Here is a 5431-nt window from a genome sequence, read left to right as displayed (position 1 = left end):
AACCACAGCACAATTCACTGAACTGCACTTATCTCTGGTCTTTTATACCCTTCTCTGACCCACCTGCTTTGAAAAGACCAGGAAATAAACCGATATGCAGGAAAAGTTTTAACTGGAAAGGGATCGCTATTAACTCTATAATGACTCGGTGGGGGAATGAGTTGAATGTTTAATCTTTGGTTTCTCTGAGGAATTTTAAACCAATGACATCCAATCCTTTATCAGGGCCATGTTCAGTAAACTAACATTGTTGAACTGTCATGAATAGAGCTGATACAATTCCTTATTTTACATGACAGAGAGGAGTGTTTGTTCTACATGCTGTATTTCTATCTGAACGTTGCACAACGTTGTGTCCTCCAGCTGAACATATGGAGCGATTTCAGTGCCAAAATAAATTGTATTTGAATTCCATAATTTTGAATTTCTATTATGGTATTGAAATTGAATGTAATATTTTATATTTTATATTATAACTTTAGTGCCTTGTTGCAAACAGGATGCATGTTTTGGAATATTCTTCTTCTGTACAGGCTCCCGTTTTTACAATCTGTCAATTAGGTTAGTATTGTGGAGTAACTACAATGTGGATTATCCATCCTAAATTTTCTCCTATCACAGCCATTAAACTCTGTAACTGTTTTAAAGTGGACAAGTTGAGGAATGCTATGATTCCAACTGATGGCTCCATGTCATATGCCCTTGTAAAATATTGTATCATGAAGGAGAGGCAATGCATGTTTGAATTTCACCAAGTAGAAAGGTAAGAGTTAGAAAGGATGCTGTTGTCTCTTTCGGATGACAAGTCACCTGGTACAGATAATCTTGACGCCAAATTGCTTAGAGTTACAGCTAACCAAATATCTACCCCAATCTCTCATATTTTTAATAAGCGCTTGATGTCTGGGGAGTGCCCAGAAGTCTGGACAGAGTCAAAGGTTATTCCACTACCTGTCAGAGTCGTGTGTATAGGTGGCAGGGAAGTCAGGCGCAGGAGAGTCAAACGGAGTGTAAAATGGAGTCTTTTAATGAATGTCCAAGTAACATGCTCCATAACACTAATAAGAAAAGAACATAAACAAATATGGGTACGAAGACCCGTCGCGCACCTATACACATAAACACAACACTGACAATAAACAATCTCTGACAAAGACATGAGGGGAAACAGAGGGTTAAATACACAACATGTAATGGATGGGATTGAAAACAGGTGTGTGGGAAGACAAGACAAAACCAATGGAAAATGAAAAATGGATCAATGATGGCTAGAAGACCGGTGACGTCGACCGCCGAGCACCGCCTGAACAAGGAGAGGCAACGACTTCGGCAGAAGTCATGACACTACCTAAGGATAAAAAAATCTGCATTCACTGGTCCTAATAGTCGTCCTATAAGCTTGCTGCCTGTGTTAAGTAAATTATTGGAAAAAATTGTATCTGTACAAATCAAGGATTATTTCTCATGTAATGGTCTGATAACTGGTTTCCAGCATGCATACAAAGAAGGGCATTCTACAAGTACGGCCTCAGCACAAATGACAGATGATTGGTTAAAGAGTATGGATGACAGGAAGTTAGTTGGTGCAGTGTTGCTAGATTTCAGTGCTGCTTTTGATGTAATTGATCATGAACTGTTACTAGGTAAACTCAAATGTTATGGTTTTAAGTCTGCAGCTCTATCCTGGATGGAAAGCTATCTATCCAGGAGAAGGCAAAAAGTGTTCTTTAATGGTAGCTTTTCAAACAGTAAAGATATACACTATGGTGGTCCTCAAGGAAGTTGCCTAGGCCCACTTCTCTACTCTATCTTTACTAATGATTTACCTTCAGTAATGAACAAAGCAAGAGTGGTCATGTATGCTGAGGACTAAAATGTATAGTGCAGCATCAGAATGTAATGAGCTAACAGACGAACTGAGCAGTGAACTAAGAATGGTGTCTGAGTGGGTTGATATGAAGAAATTGGTGTTGAACATTTCTAAAACTAAATGTATTGTATTTGGTTCAAGATATACGCTTGCTGATGTTCCCCAATTGAATTTGTTGATGAATAGAACACATGTAGAGAAAGTGAAAAAACGAAACTACTAGGCGTCATGTTGGACGCAGCTTTATCATAGTCAGATCACATAGATAATATTGTTATTAAGATGGGCAAGGGAATTGCTGTTACAAGAAAATGTTCAGAGTATGTAACATCGAGCACACTGAATCAGGTGATTCAATCCCTGGTCCTATCACACTTAGAGTACTGTCCGGTTATATGGTCATCTGCAGAAAAGAAAGATATAAAAAAAGCTCCAAATGGCTCAAAACTTGGCTGCCAGATTAGCTCTTCATTGCTCTAACTGTATGAATATTATCCAAATGTATCAGAATCTCTCATGGCTTCACGTTAAAAACACATTACTATCTATTCTTCGGATTTTCTTTAGGAACGTTATAGATTTTTTTTAAACAGTATTTTTCAGTCCAGTTAGTACATACTAGCAACACGCATAACCACCAAATCAGACAGGCAAATTCAGGGCAGCTAAAACAACCCAAGCCAAGGACAAATTGCCTTAAATCTACAGTTTTATATAGAGCCATAGATGAATGGAACTCTTTACCAATCCATATTTCTCAGGCAAAAATTAAATCCACCTTCAAGAAAAAAATAAAAGAACATCTAATGTGAAAGACCATATGACTGGACAGCAAATAGAAAGCATCAACTGAATGTTAAATGTGTTTCCTGTCAGGTATTTTCATTATCTGTATTGTCTACTTGTTGAATGTTTGTGAAGTCTTGATTGTGGTTGTTTGTAATGTCTTGTTAATTGGTGTTGGATCCCAGGAAGATTTGCTAGCGTTACAGCGCTAATAAAAATTGGCTTCGTGGTGAAATTCCTGAACGGTTTCCTTCCTCTCTGGCAACTGAGTTAGGAAGGACGCCTGTATATTTGTAGTGACTGAGTGTATTGATACAGCATCCAAAGTGTAATTAATAACTTCACAATAACTTTTACCCATCCACCAATAGGTGCCCTTCTTTGCGAGGCAATGGAAAACCTCCCTGGTATTTCAAATCAAATCGAATTGTATTTGTCAAGTGCGCTCGCAGCATGGTAGGCGAACATCTTACTTTTATTTAAAATGAACACCAAAAACCAACAAAATACAAAATGACCGTAATGTTCTGCAGGCTATACAGCAACTAACAAAATCAAGATCCCACAAACTAAGGTGGAAAACAGGCTGCCTAAGTATGATCCCCAATCAGAGATAACGATAGACAGCTGCCTCTGATTGGGAACCATACCCGGCCAACAAAGAAATAGAACACATAGATTGCCCACCCTAGTCACACCCTGACCTAACCAAAATAGAGAATAAAAAGGATCTCTAAGGTCAGGGTGTGACACTTACAGTGAAATGCTTACTTACAAGCCCTTAACCAACAATGCAGTTTTAAGAAAATACCCCAAAAAGTAAGAGATAAGAATAACAAATAATTAAAGAGCAGCAGTAAATAACAATAGTGGGGCTATATACAGGGGCTGTCACGGATGTCGTTGGAAGAAGACCAAGGTGCAGCGTGGTAAACGTACATTTCTTTTATTTTGATAAATGTCGCCAACACAACAAAGAACAAAGGAAACGACCGTGAAGCTTACTTAGGCTATAATGCCACTAACAAAGACAACTACCCACAATCACAGGTGGGAAAAAGGGCTGCCTAAGTATGATTCCCAATCAGAGACAACGATAGACAGCTGTCCCTGATTGAGAACCATATCCGGCCAAAACATAGAAAACACAAATCATAGAAATAAAGGACATAGAATGCAAAACATAGAATGCCCACCCCAAATCACACCCTGACCAAACCAACTAGAGACATAAAAAGGCTCTCTAAGGTCAGGGCGTGACAGGGGATACCGGTACAGAGTCAAAGTTAATGTGCGGGGGCACCGGTGTCGGGGTAATTGAGGTAATATGTACATGTAGGTAGAGTTATTAAAGTGACTATGCATAGATAATAACAGAGTAGCAGCAGCGCTCCGTGTAGGGGGGGTGCAATACAAATAGTCTGGGTAGCCATTTTATTAGATGTTCAGGAGTCTTATGGCTTGGGGGTAGAAGTTATTTAGAAGCCTCTTGAACCTAGACTTGGTGTTCCAGTACCGCTTGCCATGCGGTAGCTGAGAGAACAGTCTATGACTAGGGTGGCTGGAGTCTTTGACAATTTTTAGGGCCTTCGTCTGACACCGCCTGGTATAGAGGTCCTGGATAGCAGGAAGCTTGGCCCGGTGATGAACTGGGCCGTACGCAGTACCCTCTGTAGTGCCTTGCGGTTGGAGGCCCGAGCAGTTGCCATACCAGGCAGTGATGCAACCAGTCAGGATGCTCTCGATGGTGCAGCTGTAAAACCTTTTGAGGATCTGAGGACCCATGACAAATCTTTTCAGTCTCCTGAGGGAGAATAGGTTTTGTTAAACCCTCTTCACAACTGTCTTGGTGTGCTTGGACCATGTTAGTTTGTTGGTGATGTGGACACCAAGGAACTTGAAGCTCTCAACCTGCTCCACTACAGCCCCATCGATGAGAATGGGGGCGTGCTCGGTCCTCCTTTTCCTGTAGTCCACAATCATCTCCTTTGTCTTGATCACATTTAGGGAGAGGTTGTTGTCCTTGTAACCACATTGTCAGGTCTATGACCTCCTCGCTATAGGCTGTCTCATCATTGTCGGTGCTGAGTACACTGTTGTGTCTTCAGCAAACTTAATGATGGTGTTGGAGTCGTGCCTGGCCGTGCAGTCATGAGTGAACAGGGAGTACAGGAGGGGGCTGAGCACGCACCCCCGAGGGGCCCCCGTGTTGAGGATCAGCGTGGCGGATGTGTTGTTACCTACCCTTACCACCTGGGGGCGGCCCGTCAGGAAGTCCAGGATCCAGATGCAGAGGGAGGTGTTTAGTCCCAGGGTCCTTAGCTTAGTGATGAGCTTTAAGGGCACCATGGTGTTTAATGCTCAATGAATAGCATTATCACATAGGTGTTCCTTTTGTCCAGGTGTGAAAGGGCAGTGTGGAGTGCAATAGAGATTGCATCAGTTGTGGATCTGTTGGTGCGTTATGCAGGAGTGGGTCTAGGGTTTCTGGGATAAAGTGTTGATGTGAGCCATGACCAGCCTTTCAAAGCATTTCATGGCTACAGACATGAGTGCTACGAGTCGGTAGTCATTTAGGCAGGTTACCTTAGTGTTCTTGGGCACAGGGACTATGGTGGTCTGCTTGAAACATGTTGGTATTACAGACTCACAGGGAGAGTTTGAAAATGTCATTGAAGACACTTGCCAGTTGGTCAGCGCATGCTCGGAGTACATGTCCTGGTAATCCGTCTGGCCCTGCGGCCTTGTGAATGTTGACCTGTTACTCACATCGGC

This window comes from Salvelinus sp. IW2-2015, linkage group LG24 (genome assembly GCF_002910315.2).
Source record: "Salvelinus sp. IW2-2015 linkage group LG24, ASM291031v2, whole genome shotgun sequence".
Classification (NCBI taxonomy): domain Eukaryota; kingdom Metazoa; phylum Chordata; class Actinopteri; order Salmoniformes; family Salmonidae; genus Salvelinus; species Salvelinus sp. IW2-2015.
The sequence above is the reverse complement of the archived record's forward strand: the minus strand, read 5'-3'. Positions refer to the sequence as shown.